The sequence below is a fragment of the Pleurodeles waltl genome, chromosome 7 (assembly GCF_031143425.1).
Source record: "Pleurodeles waltl isolate 20211129_DDA chromosome 7, aPleWal1.hap1.20221129, whole genome shotgun sequence".
Lineage (NCBI taxonomy): Eukaryota > Metazoa > Chordata > Amphibia > Caudata > Salamandridae > Pleurodeles > Pleurodeles waltl.
In genome coordinates, this window is record NC_090446.1 from 1,457,445,363 (window position 1) to 1,457,462,625 (window position 17,263).

The window sequence follows — 17,263 nt, forward strand, 5'->3', positions numbered from 1 at the left end:
TATGTTAAATGTAAAACCAAATACATAATGCTTCTGCACTACTCGCATAACTTAGATTTCAATCTTATATTAATTGAAATACATTAAATAAAAATAAAAAATTTTTCTGAAAAAGGTATTAAAAATATTTTCCCACCTAATGTAAAATAAATGCTTGTTTTATTATGTATTACCAATTCATCAAAGTAATTATTTAATTAAAAATATTTTAGTTTAATTATACTACATTTTAATAAAAAAGAATGTTACAGTAATTTATTAATTTAAAAAGTTGATAATATATTTTATAAATACATAATAAATGTTTTACATTGCATTATATTTTTCAGTATTTACAATAATTTATTTTAATTTAATTTAACATTATTTCCCATAGGGTTTGATTTTAAGTCCCTATTTTCAATATTTTCAATGGAACGGTGTTGCAGAACCATTGGTTGCTGTGTATGGTGCCAGACTTTCTACAACTCTGAGCTTGAATAATTTACTACTGTTTTGGATCCCTTTTTGCTGTAGTAACTTTAGAAGTGAAGCTTGTGATTAGCAATGGGCACACTCTTTTGTGGGCGGGTCCATTTCCCTCCCTAAGTGCCTCCCTTACCCTCCCATATTCTCCCTGAACTCCACCTAATTCCTCCCTATTGATGTCCCATTTACTAGTATGAATGCCAATTTTTTTCCAGGCACTCTCCCGGTCTCTCCCAAACTTATATGTGGGAGAATCGTCCTACAGAAAAGATAGGACAGGTGAAGATTTACAGTCATAGGTTTGTGAACAGCATTTTCCTATATTTTAGAAGTACTATTGTAGTATTACTAAATATACTACAAAGTGCAGTTTGGGAATCAGCCCCAGTATGTAAAATTTGAGCAGCCAGCCATGCAAACAGCAAGTAATCTTCATTATTTACCTGGCTGTTGGCCAGATGTTATGCATTATTTAGCTGGTGAAACTGTAAATAGGAAAAAAACATAATTGTTTACCTGGTGGGTGGCTAAATAGCATACCGTTAACAAAATCTAGTCAGAAGACTTGCATATAGTAGAGAAACTTTACTACTTACCCGTCCACTGTCTACGAAACACCTGAAAATATATATTTTTATGGCAATGATAAATTTAAATAGGCTCTTACCACCAGGTAGGTCAGCAAAAAGAGGTGAACACAGCATCAACACTAAATCGTAGGTCTAAATGTCTCAGTCACCATTAAAGTGAAATATTTGAATGTTTCCAAGTTAATTTGAAACACACAGCACAGAATGTCACTCTATTATACCAAGGGCCTAGATACAGTGACTTGGGGTGGGGTCCATTATGGAGCTGTTACTTACGCTGTAACACCTCCTTTAAATTGATCTAAAGGGGTGGCTAATGAAAAAGATGATTAGATCCTTTGCAAGACTAAGGCCCATATTATGGGAAAATGATGGAGCGCGACACTGTGCCAAAATTGGCAGCACCGCGCTCCATCATTTTGAAAATGCAGGGATGCGCCATATTTAATTGTTGTCTCCTGCACTGGCACTAAATTTATCTGCCAGTGCCAATGCAGGCATCCTTGCACCATCGATGTTCCTTCCCGCACATAAACAATCACTAATGGCACGTTGGCACTTCTGTGTGTGCTGCAGAATGCAGAACACATAGTAAAAGCAAAAAACAAGGAGGAATAAAAGTATTTCTCCTCGTTGCGCATTGCTAACACCACCCCTGGGGTATATCGTAAATCTGAGGCAGAGTCAAAATGCAATGGGTGTTGCTGTGGCATGCCCACAGCAACACCCATTGCACGCCCCTCTGATGCAGAAAACTGCGTCGGAGGGGCCCATATTTACAGGGAGGCGTAACGCCACAAAAAGTGGCGTTACACTTCCTTGTAAATATGGAGCAGAGGTTAGCGCCACTGGAGCATCACGTAAAGTGTTGCACCAGTGGTGCTAGGGGCTCTTAAATATGCCCCTATGTGCATCTGAAATTTAGGTTTGGTCTTTTAATAAATGCATAGGGTCCCTTATGCCAGTCATTAACACAATATATTTAAGAGGCTTCATTTCAATTTCATGACAACAAAATAGAAAACACACATATCTTTAAGAAAAAAATAGAGCCTATGCCCCATATTTATACTTCAATTGCGCCAACTTTGCGTCATTTTTTTACACAAATTTGGCGCAAACCTAACTCCATATTTATATTATGATGTTAGGCACGGTCTAGCGTAAAAATATAGGAGTTTACACCATTTTTTGGATGCGTGCACCTACCTTGTGTCAAAAAAATGGTGCTATCCCCATAGCCCCATATTTATCCCCCCTGTGCTAAAATGACACACGGGTGGGAGATGGGGCTAAATAATGGTGCAAAGCTTGCTTTGCACCGTTATTTAACGCCTGGGTCAGACCAGGCTTTAGGGGACCTGTTGACCCATTTCCATCGTTAAACACCATGGAATGGGTCCACAGGTGCCCTCCCCAAGCCCCAGGAACCCCCCCCCACACACACCAGAGGGACACCAGAGGATGGGGGACCCCGTCCCAGGTGAGTAGGTTAAGTGTAGATAAGTATTTTGTAATTTATTTTTAAAGTGCCATCGGGGGCCCTAATTTGGGGCACCCTGCATGGTACATGGTGCAGTGGCCATGCCCAGGGGACACTTGTCCCCTGAGCTGGCCATTGGGGTGGTGGGCATGACTCCTGTCTTTCCTAAGACAGGAGACATGATTTTAGTGGTTGTGCGCCAGGAAATGGCGCTAGTCTGGTTAGAGGCATTTTTTTTGCCTCTAACCAGGCTAGCGTCATTTTGTGATGCACAACCCCCTCCTTCCCTACCACCACCCCAGCCGACTAGCGTCTTTTTGTTAGACGCTAGCTCAATTTTAGCCCTGGCTTGTGCCATTCCTTTAATATGGTGCCTGGCTCGCGTTGTGGATTGGTGCAAGCCGGCGCTACACTTTTTGCGGCAAAACTGCGTTTGTCAGATGTCTTAGTAGTTATGTTCAGCGAGTAAGTACTACAAATGACTCAATCACTGCATGGTTGTTAATGCCATTGTGATTCAAGTCTAATTCCTTTAAAAGAAGTGACAGGGACAGTGAATTAAGGATATAACCTGAGTAACGTCCTAATATGTAATTCTTAAAAGGCAGCCCCAATTCATTGCCCTTATGGACCTGATGACTTAGTTGACGTTCTGTACCCATAGGTATTCATTTTCCACTTATTGAATGGTTTATAGGTTTTTAACAAAACAAATTTAACAAGTACAGCCAGTACTCAGGCTACAGAGTCAATAAATATAGGGCCAGATGTATCAAGCCTTTTGCATTCGCAAACGGTGCGAATGCTCGTTTGCGAATGCAAAAATGCCTTTCAGTATTTATGAAAGGCATTCGCAATGCAAATTTAAGGAATCGCTAAAATAGCCATTCCTTAAGTTTGCGAGCCCATTTAGAGAATCGCAAATTGCGATTCTCTAAATAAGAAATCGCAAATAAGGAATCCTTGTTTGCGATTTCTAAACCACATGGATCAAGCAATTCCTTAATGCGAATTTGGCATTAAGGAATCGCAATTACCACCAAGTAAAACTTGGTGGTAACTATGTGCAAATTTTAACAATGCATTAAGAATGCATTTTTAAAATTGACATGTAACGCACACATGCCCCTTTGGCATGTGTGCACCTTACATGTCCAAAAAAACCTTTTGGGGTGCAGCAGGTAGGGCCTTAGGCACCCAGCACCCTGGGGTTTTGTATTTCCAAAATTGCGAATTCCAGTTAGGAATTCGCTATTTGGGAAATGCAAAAAAATCGCAAATATGGGCCTACAGGTCCCGAGGGGTGGGAATGGGGGCTGTATCGCTATTTGCGATTCGGTAATAGCATTTGCGATTTTTAAGACACCGCTATTACCGAATCGCAAATATGATACATGGCATTTTGCGAATCAGAAATAGCGATTTCTTAAAATTCGCTATTACCGATTCGCAAAAGGCTTTTTTGATACATTGGCCCATAGGCACTTAGGTGTGCTGCTGTTGAGTCTCAGTACATTTTCTGCAATTAAATATTATGCAAGCAGTCTTTCAACAGGCCGCATTCTGTGTCCTATCCCATGCACCAACAAAGAAATGATTCTTCTTTGTCTATGTAAGTGCTGTGGTACTTGTGGTATTAATAAAGAATGTTAAGGAGAAACCTATAGTAACATTTGTAATGTTCTCAGAGTAATCATCACATGAGGTTGAGATATTGCAGGAGTGTGATTATTTTCTTATTTCATTGCACTTCCAAGACTAGAACAGTTTAACTAAATTATTTGGAGAAATGTCATCTCCATGTCAATTATTCTGGCTATCCCTGTGTTTCACCCTGCTTAACCGAACAATCAGGCCTGTCCTCTGAAAGTACTCTATGATTTTGCTTTTCTGTTTGGCGGGGCTCTGATGAATAAGGGACACACAAATTGTATGCATTATAAGTGATATTAACTACTGTTATGTTAACCCAGCCTATATGGTGGTAGGTTGTAGTAGCAACAGATGAATATTGCATGGGCACAAAATGTTTCATCTGTCTGCTGTGTGATCCAAAAACTGTGGTTTCCTGCCTTCTTCATGTATGGAAGCCTGGTATATGTGGTTTACTAATGCTGAATGAACAGAGGTACATTTGAGCCCATTGGCAGTTGCACAAGTTTGTGGTTTTGCCACAGTAGGTTGTTTCAGTCCATGGTGGATATACTAGCATGCATATATCGCTTCATAAGCTCACCTCCCTGAAACCAGTTGTAGTTGGTAATTGAGGAGAAACCTGCCAATCTATTTCCTTGGTAACATTAGGTTTCCTCATGTTCTAGTAAAACCAGCATATCCCCCTGCCTCGTGTTCTAGTAAAACCCACGTATCCCTCTTTGTAGGTTGCTGTTAGTTTCAAAAGCAATGAGACCAGATGGAGAGGGGTTGCTGGCCTGGTATCAACAAAACAACTTTGATTAATCCATGCTAGTCTGACCAGTCATTCTTAGCTTCAGAATCCAGCAAAAGTTGAACAATAAAAGAAAGAGACACTTCTCCAGGATTGTACTGCTTTGTATGGAAAAATGTGTACAGTACTTCTTGTCCCTGATAAAGCCTCAAAGTGCTTCTGGGTCATCAGCAAAAAAATAGACCTATTTGTTGTGCATGGTAGATGTGTTGCTTATGTGGGAGATGCTGGATATCATAAGTAAGAGTAACAAATGTGCGCCAATCATTTCATTAATAAACTGTGGTTTTGCTGAAGCATGACATGAAGAAGAGAGTTTTAACAGAGAGAGAATTGCATGTTCAGATCAGCATTATCTTCTTGGTGGTTGTGCTTCATTTGTAATTTGTGAGTTTGTATCCTGTCATATATGAAACTTATTAGGTATCAAAGGAATGCTCCACTTGTGATAGCAATCTTGAATTAGTGCTTATGCATGAGGTTGGGAGTCAAGCTTAAGGATATGCACCATTGTGCTTTAACCTGCCTTATGTATGAGAATCGGTGTCAGAACAGCAGAGGTTATTGCTCCAATAATACCTAGAGCTGCATCATGCTGTATTCCAGAATCCTTTACTGTAGACATAAAACAGAAAGCCTTCAACAACATAAATGGTATGATCTGACCAAAGGTACCCTCCCCATGACTCGGGCACCATATAGTCATATGAAGTATGGAATGGGTAGCAAAGTAGCTTGGTTCTAAAACATTTGCATTGCTCGTATAAATTAAGATGACTGACTCAGCCAGTACCTCAGCTCACTGTTGTTTTACCCATATAGGGAGAATGAGTCAATATTAAATAATAAAACTCTGAAGCTACTTTCTTAGAAAAGGTTGATATTCTAATGACTGCTCTCAGTGTATTAACATATGTATGCAGCATATTACACTTGAGTTCTTCTGTGAGAACTTTGGAAATATCAACATAGTTCATGTGGCATTCATAGATCAAGGTATATTGTGCATAATCTTCTAAAGTGGAATTAAACACTTTTTAAAATATTTAGCTTTTTATTGTGAGTAGTAATAGTGTAATTAGTTTACTAGTCCTCTGGTTCTCCTGCTTTGTACATGTCACCTTGTTCTAGTCTTTCTTTCCCTGGTCCCTGCTGTCATCGTCATCCCAATAATGGTCTTCCTAGGGGTATTCTTCCTTGTCCTTGTCCCCCTGGCCCTCCTAGCTCCTGTATTGTGGGTCACCCTGGCCCATGTAGTCCTTGTCAACCTGTTTTAGGGCCCTACTGCGTTTAATCATTATGGACCTCCTGATTCTAGTCTCACCGGGCCTGGACCTCCTTTACCTTTCCCCGGGCCTTGGTGATCTAGGGTCTTCCCGTGCTGCTAGCTGTGGTCCTTCCTAGTTGTGTTCTTTCCGGTCGTGGTCCTTCTGCTTGTGGCCGATTAGTCCTCCTTGATCTGCTTTGTTTCCTGCTACTGGTTATTTTGGGTCTGTTCACTTGAGTCTGCTACTGCTGGCCCAGATGATTCTCCTCCCTCTGGTCCTGGTTGGTGCTCTTGGGCCCTCCCAGACATGTAGGTAATGCTGGTTATTCTGTTCCTATTGGCACTGGTCCACTTTCTCCTGATCCCCCTGTTCCACATCCTTCCGGTACTCCTGATCCTTCTAACCTTGGTCCACGGGCCCGTAGTCCTCTTTATACTGGTACTGTCCTCATCAGTTCGCTCCTGGTCCCTTTATGCCTGGGTCACCCTGGTCCTGGTTCTTCTTGTACTGTTCCTCATATGGTCTTCCTAGCCCTTCTGGTAGTCCACCACCTGGTTCTTATCCTCCTACTGGTCATCAAATCTTTCCTACTGGTTCTCCTCCTTCCTTCCACTGGTCCTGTCCACAATGACATTAGCTAGGAACAACCAACGAGCCTGTCACTCACACTTTTTTTGGGAGCTTTTGTTGAGACAACATTGTCAAGATCAGAAACAAGGACCCAGTGGGGACAGGACCCAGGCCACTTTAAACACTGCTCAGCGTGTTAAAAACTAAATTACCATTCCCAAGATACACTGGGTGGGTGACTAAAATGTTAGTGTGACTTAAGAGGCCACTCTTGGCATGGGGCCAATGCACATCTACACTTAAAACCCACTCGGCTTGGTGAATAGTGTGAAAATGTGTGTTTATTCAGCTAGAAGCTGAATGAATAGACACATTCCTCATGAATTACACAGATGCTTTCCTTCACTATCTCTTGCTTTCACTTCCCTTGTTCCACAGAAGCCCCATTACTGTCTCACCCAGTGTATGTCCTGCACGTGCCCCCAAAGCACTGTTCGTCCTAGCACCAATTGCCCTATGCAAGTGCCCCTGCCTCCATGGCACAGTACCACCTATCTCTCTGCTGCTTCTTGTTGACTTTGTGTTGCCAGGCTGAAATACTAAGCACAATCTCTGTTAAAAAAGAAGGTCAAAACTAACAAAAGACCATCTATAGAAGCCCAAAAGAAGGACCATGTACAAAAACAATTCAGTCTCACCAGCAAAGAAAACATTTTTGTAATGTGCATTACAGCTGTACTCATTATTCTTTGCAGACAAATACTCCTTGACTGCATCATAAAATAACTGTGTGCCATATCCTCACGCTCCACAAACAGAAGTTGATCCCTACCTTTCTTATTTTAATATTATATAATTGTAAATGTTTTTATTCAAAAATGATTTTACTGTGTTGTTGTTGAGTCTGTAAACAACTTAGCTTTATTCCTTTATTTACCTTCATATGTACATCAGTAGATTTGCATATACATTTACTTTCAAATGCTTCACACTCTTTCCTGCATCCTCTTTACAAGGTGGCCACCATCCTGCTTTGCCTGGAGTCCTTTTTTTCTTCATGTTTGGCTAAATAACGACCTCTTTGACACTACTTATTTGACTGCCAGTCAAACAGTACATGATCTCTACTATTTGACTTGCAGCAGGTTAAACATTGAAATTTAAGCTCTTTAGCTGGCTGCGGGCTAATTAGCAAAGATTAAATACTATTGGGTATCTAGCAGATATTATGTATTATTTGGCCAGAAGCCGCTTCTCAAATGTAACCTTCACGGAAGGGATAGCAGGAGAAATGGGCAATATATTACAAATATTCTCAGTAGCTCTTAAAGGGCATCCAGGTTAATATCCAGAGATCCAGGATGTGTAGGCCAAAGGTCTACAAGCTTTTCTGCAATGAGGGATACTTATTTTAAATGGAAATCGTCCCCAGCTACTAATATTTTTAGAGATGTAATAGTTCCCACGTCAGGCAAGATTACATGAGTGGTCACCATGTGCAAATATTACCAGCAGTGATCACTATAGTGCACCAGGCACGGATGCTAGCAATAATGTAAAAATTCTTTGTCAATGTGGAATGCATCTACATGGGTAATACATAACAGCCAAAGGTTCAATGCCCTCGTACCAAGTTAACAATATTAGTAATAATAGTCCCCAATACTGTTTGATTTTTCTCACTCAAATATCAGCTTTGAATATATTTTAGAAATGCGTCCATTTTTCCCCACACATAAGCATACGTGCTCTGAAAATATAACCATTTTGTCTCCAATACATGCTTTCCGACTTTGGTATACATATACTGATTGAACCATGCACAAGCTTCTAATTTAGTTGACTATGCTGCACACAGGAAAACTACTTACTGGTATTTGGACAGCTACCAGTAGCTCATGAGCTACTAGCTGGAGAAGCCTGGCATAGGCTATGTCACAGCACCAAGGACAGAATCCTGTTAAACATTAACAAAAGGCTGGATGAAAAGAACAACAAAGTCACCTCGTCAAGACCCACTATACCTTGCATTAGTCAGTGCCCCAGCTTTAAGGATCTCCAGGCAATCTGATGATGCCTCCGTTTGTATAAAGACTGAGGGACATATTCTAACAAAGTGGCACAAGGCAGAGCAGCAAGTGAGCTTGCTGTGCTGCCCTGCACCAAAAGGAAAGGGCAGAAATGCACCATATTTAAAGAATATGGTGCATTTCTGTCCCTTCCCCCGAGGTGGCACACAATTCACCGCCCAGCACCATCACGGGCACCCTTGCACCATGATGCAAGGGTGCCTGCAAAGTATGCAGGATTGTTTTTTGGGCAGGAAAGGACACCTTCCTGCACAAAAACAATGCATGAAGGTGCGTTCCTCTTTTATGTGTGCTGCAGAACGCACCACACATAGAAAGAGTTAAAAACGAGGAGAAGTGATAATATTTTGCCTTGTTACACCTGCCCTGGAGAAGAGTACTGTTTTGACGCATTCTCAGGTTTATATGTCCTTGTAAATCTGGGAATGGGTCAAAACCCATGGCTGTTGCGTGGGAAAACTCATCACAATGCCCATGAAACACCCCCGATGCAGAATAAGGCAACGCAGCAACTTGTGCACCCTTGCCTTACTCCATTTTAACGAGGCCATGAAAGGCCGCCCAAAGTGGCTTTGCGTTGTCTTGTAGATATTGGTCTTCACTCTGCGCCGCAGGAGTGTCAAAAAAAGTGACGCACCGGTGGTGCAGGGGGTTTGTTAACTGCCCCTGAAACTTTAATTCCCAGTATTACTCTCAGTCTAGCCAGGGACTGTACGCTTACTTCAGCTAGGATGCCACCTGGCTGTGCTTTTTGCCAGCATTTTAGTGTGTTGACTGGTACAAATATTAGTAAGACCAACTAAAGCCGGTAATTTTCCCCTTATCAGTAGATACTATAAACTGTAAATATGAGAAGAAAGCAATTTAAAAGCGTTCCAGAGCTGCATTATTGGTCTCTGACTGATAAGTCGAGTGAACAAAGACAGAAAGACCATGTTAAAAATAAAAACAGACGCTTTTCTGAAAAGGTCTATTTATGTATCACGTCTGGACCACTGCAGAATCTAAAATATGAACAAAATTTGGTATTTCTCCCTGGGGAAGGTGGACACTCTAGCTTCAGCCCATGGGTGACCACAACCCAGTAATGAATATTGCAAGAAAATACAAAAGTGTCAAAACTGTTCTGTGAAAATACACAATGGTAACAAGGATCCAGATTTTCCTAGAAATCATTTTAAAGTATGGTTTTACAGCACTTTTCAAGGGGCTCATTTCAACCCAGTGCAAGCTCTGGAGATAAATGGTACATACTGATACTGCCAAGTGTGGTACTTACTGGGGGGTGTTATTATTTCATCATTTCATTTCCACAGTGCTGATTTTGTATATAAAAAGTGTGGGTGCCCAAAGCCCTCCTCTGAAACACACGGCTGCTACAAGTAAATGTGCGAGCACGGAATACTGAGGCAGTGTAATCTTAAAGCCATCTTGGGCCTCTTTACTCTATTTACTGCCACTCCCTGCCCCTTCAGCTCACTCTTGCGGCTTTCTCCTTTCTCTCTTTGTGAAGCTTTTTCTTCTTTATCTTCCTCCGTCTTTCCCATATGTGTCTTTTGCTCGCAGTAAATGCTTGAGGCAAAAAAATAAGTGCTGGCCCTCAAAAATAAGTGCTGGTGCCCGCATCGGAAACCACTAGCTCAAATTAAGCACTGAATGTTGTCTCCTGCAAAAAATTGGAGGATAATGCAATAATACCATCGGTAATCCTCATCTGAGGCAAGTATGTTTTGGTACTTGGTACTTCTAAAGCCTAAACCTAGTGGGTTAGCAACGGAGCACTGTACAGGGATGTGAGGAAGGAGGTAGGGTTAGTGGAAGGAGTGAGAAATCAGCCTATTTGAAGTAGTTTTCCTTGAAGAGGTGACTTTTTCGTGCAGTTCTGATTTCAATGTGGGTGTTGTTCTATCTCCTGTAGGCATAAGCTAACAGGTTTTGTTTTCTTGATTTCTCCTTGCTACAGAGTTTACCCTCTCATCCAGCAATGTTGGAGCTCCTTCTCCGGCATCAAACTCCAGATAATGCTAGATTGTCAGCTTGACAGTCATGGTGTAGAGAACCTTGTAGGTAATGCAGTTGATTTTGAAGACTAATTTTGAAGTTCTGGGCTTGTGAGATAGTGGCATGGTTTCTTCAGCCTCTTGATGAATACTGATAATGAATAAAGCATGCCTTGGTCTCTGGCATGCACTTGAGCAGAATGCTGCCTTTGTCTCATGGGAAAAAATTATGGCTCAATCAATCGTTTTGATATCTTCTGAGAAAAGGTTTCATATTTTCAAGAGAGCAAGTCAAAATTATGCTGTTTTGGTCTTCTTGCCAATGTGTTCTTTGGATGGGAGGTTTGAGTCAAGAGTGAATCCAAGGAACTTGACCTGTTCTGTCAGTTGTAGTCTGAAACCACTTAGATTTAGGTTGGCGAGGCATGACTGAAACAGATAATGTTTGGCATTCTCACCAAACATAGGGGCTCATTTACGAACCCCTAGTGCCACCGGAGCATCACTTTTTGTGACCCTCCTGTGGTGCTGTATTTACAAGGCGGCGTTAAGCCACTTTTTGTGGCTTAATGCAACTTTGTAAATTCGGCACTTTCACAAGCAGCACTTTGCGTGGAAGGGGAATGCAATGGTTTTTGCTGTAGGCATTCCACAACAACACCCATTGCATTTTGACACTGCTCCAGATTTACGAGTTTTCGTAAACCTGAGGCAGCACCAAAATCTAACACCACATCAGCAGTGACGTTAGAATGAAGCAACAAGGAAAAATGCTTTCTTTTCTTCTTGGTTTTTTGCTCTTTGTATGTGTGCTGCGTTCTGCAACACACATAGAAAGAGCAAATCACCATTGAAGATTGTTTTTGTGCAGGAAGGTGACCCTTCCTGCACAAAAACGATCTCCCCTGCAATGCAGCCATGCTTACACAATGGCGCAAGGGTGGCTGCGTTGGCACTCAGCAGCAAATTTAACGCTGGCACAGGGGGAAACAAAAGAGTGCACCATGTCTTTGTTTATATGGTGCTTCCCTGCGTTTTGAAAATGACAGTGCGCAGAGCTGACACATTTGGCACAGCATTGTGCTCCGTCATTTTCTTGCAAATGAGGACCATAGACTTTTACCTTCATGGGGTTTAGCATTATGTAGTTTGTTAACATCCAGTTTCCGATCTGTTCAAGGCAGGCTTTGAATCGCTGTATGTTGCACACTTTGAAAGTGAGGTTTGTCTCACACAATTTGCTGTAGGTAATACCTGGCGCCCAGAGCAAATCTTGTTGCTGTCCTTTTTCCCCGTCTTTTAGATGTTGCATTCAAATAGAAGTTGATGAAGGGTTGTAAAATTCAGTAGATATAGAGTGACTTGGGGTCAGCAAAGTCCTCTTGATTTACTGGCTTTCTTACCTATCTTTTTCTCCTTATTCTGTGGCTTTCTTCCCTAATAATATATTTGTCTCACCTCTGTTGTATTTAATCTTTAACTTGTGTCTGATTAGAAGACCTGTATTGTTCCACTGCAGATGTGAGGGGACATTTTTTTCTTTTTCTTTCAGCAATCCTTGGGAGTGCATTACTGTCCTCTTGCTTTTCCCTGCTCTATTCTTTTTTTATTTATTCTTTTTTCTTTTTTTGTGATGGCATGATAGCTGATAGCTGTAAATGTGCTGCTTATTTTTGTTATTTGCCCCAGCTGTCAACAAACGCTCCCCCAACCCTGCTCATATTCATAATTTTTTTACTTTTTAAAATAAATTGTATGTGCTCTGAAGTGTCACATTGCTAATGGACTGCTCACTTGTTCGCATTTGAGTGGCATCCCACACTTATTTTTTATCTAATTTATTACTGCCTAATTAAAAAAAATATATATATTTTTTAAATCTAAGACGGTTACAATGTGTGAGCATGCATTTGCATGCACCAGTGACCATTTTGGAATTATTTTTTGTTATAACTGGAAAACAAAACATTCCAAGGTGTCCAACCACTCACCTGTATGACTGCAAATGCATGTGCAGCTGTCTTGTAATCTTTTTAGACTTAAACTATGCCAAAAAACATTAACTTTGACAAGGTTTGTTTATTTTCCTAAGTGCAGCTTCATCCAAAGCTAAGGATAAGTGATTCCTTCCATTCCAGAGGGCTAGCTGCAGAGTGCTCGATTGATTCTGCTCATTGTTGCTGTTGGCAAATGCTTATTTATCTCCAAGTGCAGCTCAATCCAAAAGTTAAAGAAAAGTAATCTCTGCCACTGCAAGAGGACTAGCTGCATACTGCTGAGTAAACTGTTCATCTGGAGCTTTGTTGCTGTTGGCCTTAGAGTATGCAGCCTATGCATCATCTTCTGCCGCCTTCTCTTATTTAATGTTAACTTTTTTGGAGCTAGCACCACATATAGGGCCATATTTATACTCCGTTTGCGCCGAAATTGCGTCGTTTTTTTTGACGCAATTTCGACGCAAAACTAACGCCAACTAACGCCATATTTATACTATGGCGTTAGAGGCGAATAGCGCCAAAGTTCCCGGAATGTGCGTCATTTTTTAGCGTGAACCCCTTCCTTGCGTTAATGATATGCAAGGGAGGCGTTCCCGTCTAAAAAATGACTCCCAGGCCTTTACGTGGGATTTATACTCCCGGGCAAAAGCGACGCCCGGGAGTGGGCGTGGCTAAAAACGGCGCATTTGCGCCGCTTTTTAACGCCTGGGTCAGGCATGGCGTTAAGGGACAAGTGGGCTCAAAATGAGCCCAGAGTGCCCTCCCCTGCCCCCAGGGACCCCCCCTGCCACCCTTGGCCACCCCAGGAGGACACCCAAGGCTGGAGGGACCCACCCCAGGGACATTCAGGTAAGTTCAGGTAAGTTTTTTTTTTTTTTTTTTTAATAATATTTTGTGGCATAGGGGGGCCTGATTTGTGCCCCCCTACATGCCACTATGCCCAATGACCATGCCCAGGGGACAGAAGTCCCCTGGGCATGGCCATTGGGCAAGGGGGCATGACTCCTATCTTTACAATGATAGGAGTCATGTTGATGGGGGATGGGCGTCGTTAAAAAATGGCGCAAGTCGGGTTAAGACGATTTTTTCGACGTAACCTGACTTGCCCCATTTTAAGACGCCCATGCGCCATTTTCCCCCTACGCCGGCGCTGTCTGGTCTACGTGGTTTTTTCCCACGCAAACCAGGCAGCGCCGGTCTGATTGCGCCGTCTAACGCCATTCCATAAATACGGCGCCCGCATGGCGCTTCAGAATGGCGTTAGACGGCGCAAAACTTTTTGACGCTAAACTGCGTTAGCGCAGTTTAGCGTCAAAAAGTATAAATATGGGCCATAGTTTACAACCTTTTGTAGGCACCAAAATACTGTACTTGGAAAAGTATCCATGTTAAAAACTTCTCAACAACTTCCCCTAAATGGGTAGGCATACTTCTCCTTAAAAAGACAGTCCTAAACCATTCCTGAACATAGGTAGGTCAAGCTCCCCCCAGTGGACGGTTGTAAGTGCATACCACCACCTCGCAGTAGTGTCAAGAAGCATTAGCCTTGCAATCCAGATCTAACAGGGGGATGAGAGTTTTCCACACTTCACAGAACTCACAGTCTTGAAACTGTGTTGGGTTACAGGGAAATATAGCCTAGTGCCCTTGCCTTTGAGAGAGCGTAATCTAAACATTACTTATTTTAAATGTGAAATGCTTATACTTAACAATGCTGCATTAATAATATTATTCATTGAAATGTATTTTAAACATGGAGAATTATCGTATGCATATATTAATATCAACTATAAGAAATGATTGCTTGTATTATAATTAATTGAATATGTTAACACGTACGAAGATTGCATTTATTAGAATCCATAAGCCTTAAGTTAGAGTGAGTCGAAGAATTAGCTGTGTAGCTCTCATATTAAAGCATATTTTTCTGTTTCTCCAGAGTGCTGACTTGCAAAAGGGCCATGACCCAGCATTTGTTCTCTTCTTCGTTTTTGCAACAATGCTAGTTTTTCTCATCCGCATGCTAGCTGCTTTAGTATAAATTTTATACGCTTTGCAACAAAATATGGAAACTTCCAAGGACATTCTACCATGGAAAAGAGAACTTTTGACCTGATGAAAGTGCCAGAAAATGAAGTAACCCCGGATGTGCCACCTACGAAAAACGTCAATTATGAAGACCAATCAAAATGTTATAAACTATCGTGAAATGACAAGTGCATTACTTAATGTATAATTTGATAGGTTCAAGATAGTGGGGTGAAGTGACTATCCAATAGAATTTTGGGGGAATGTATTATGAAAAAGGGATAAAAACTCACGACACAGGAGACTCGAGAGCATTAGGTAGGGAATGATATCGATTGCATCCAGAAACTCTGCCACTCTATTTGGTGATTTGAGACTTCAGACAAAACCATCCTCGTCCATAGACTGCCCCATTTACACTTTCCCTCCTTATGAGGGAAGTGTCCCCTGTCCTTAGATGAGTTAGACTGTTGGCGCTCTTACTGATGTCCTGAAGACGAAGACTGATCCTGTATGCTGACTCATTCCGAGGAGGGTAACTATGCCAACTGCTATTGTAATTTGTCTAAATGCTTTTCCTTTCTAGGTACCAGCTGCTGTATTTTTGGTTAGAAACCCTAGATAGATGTTTTTCAAATTGGTGTTCTAAATTGTTTTGCATGAAGTCCAACATGCTGATGCCAATTAGCGGTTAGATTAGGTATTCACCTTGACTGACACCAACGGAGGTGACTGACATTGTACTATGCTGAACTGGGCTTATATGATGATCTATGAATTCTGACTTGTGTATCTCTTATGTTAGTGTCTCAATGGTTCTGATCTTTACATTGTCAAAATCTTATCACAGTTGCCATATAGTGACTATGCTTCTTTGCTTCTTGGTTTTGAGATTAATACATCTGCTGTTAGATTGTAATCAATAGAGAATAAAATTCACAAAACTTCAACAAAGGTGTGGTTATTCGTGACTGAAAGGTCATGATTGCGTCGACAGCTAACTAAATGTCTAAACTGAAATATATTGCGGTGATATATGTTGATAACATTTTTGACATATTGCTTGACATATTGATCAGTTATCTCGTTCTACGGTGTCTCACCACTGGGTCAAAAGATTCATCGGCCTAAAACGAGTCCTAATGTGTATAAATTAACATAGAAGGACGCGTTAACAGCTTCAACACCAAACCCCAATGGTGTGCATTCAGTCAATTATGTCCTAGAAGAGGTTCACATTCATAGTAGGTTTTCTTGAAACGTGTGTTAGCCATTCTGCTATGCCATGCACGAACAAACTTTAAAAAGTTATGAGTAGAGAAGGTTTAAAATTTATTGGAGTATGATATGGTAGTGACATTTCATAAATTACTGTTGATTCTTGATTGGGGCGAGCGTATTGGCACAGGTGTTGACCCATTGCCTGAAGTTGCGGGCAGCTGCATCAGTGTCGGTGGTGTTGATGGGTGGGTTCTGGGAGAGGGTCGCGATAAGTTGGTCTTCGGTGACCTTGTTCCAACTGCAGTGGGGGATCCGTTGTGGGTGATGGTGTGTTGTGGGTTTCTTGAAGAAAAAGTGTATGCAGCGGTGGTCTGTCCAGTGGAGTTCGGTGGTGTGGCTGAAAGAGACGTGATTGCTGGCAGAGAAAATAGGGTCGAGTGCGTGTCCTGCAAAGTGGTTTTGTGTCGTGACGAGATGTTTGAGGCCGAGGTTGGAGAGGTTGTCGAGCAGGGTAGCGGTGTTGTTGTCGTTGGTGTTCTCGAGGTGGAAGTTTAAGTCCCTGAGGAGTATGTAATCAGTGGATGCGAGAGCATGCATGCTGATGATAATGGAGTCACTGAACTGCTGTTGTGGGTCGGGGGCCTGTTGACGAGGGTCCCTGGTAGGGTAGTGTTTGGGTCAGTGTGGATTTGGAAGTGCAGGTGTTTGACGGTGCTGAGGGTGTCTTCGGTGTTGGTCGTGATCCTGAGGGTGTTCTTGTGGATGATGGTGATGCCTCCTCCTGGTTTGCTGGAGCGGTCGCTGCGGGTGATCTTGTAGCAGTCCGGGATGGCTACGGCGATGTCAGGCTCTGAGGAGCGGTTCCTCCAGGTCTCGGTCAGGAGGGAAACTTCTGGGAGGCTGAGTCAAATAGATTCCATAGCTCTACTGGGGGTGCTTGTGGACGGAGCGGGTGTTGAGGAGGATACATCTGAGATGGTTGCGTCATGCCTTGGTGGGTGGGTCGTTGGCGTGGAGGCTGGTGAAGGTGCAGTTCCAGCAGGAGAAGGGTCCCCGGGTGGTCTGCGGGGAGGCTTAAAGGCAGGTGGGAGAGCGGCCG

The 17,263-nt window shown here is 42.1% G+C and overlaps 1 long non-coding RNA gene across 1 annotated transcript in view; it reads left to right on the plus strand.

Annotated features, from left to right (window-relative positions):
* The window catches only part of LOC138247434 (uncharacterized), a 72,076-nt gene extending 56,191 nt beyond the window's left edge, over positions 1 to 15,885 (plus strand). The window contains exon 3 of the long non-coding RNA XR_011194503.1: positions 14,855 to 15,885. This is a non-coding gene — a long non-coding RNA (uncharacterized lncRNA). The remainder of the gene's footprint in view (positions 1 to 14,854) is intronic.
* The last annotated feature ends 1,378 nt before the right edge of the window (positions 15,886 to 17,263 follow it).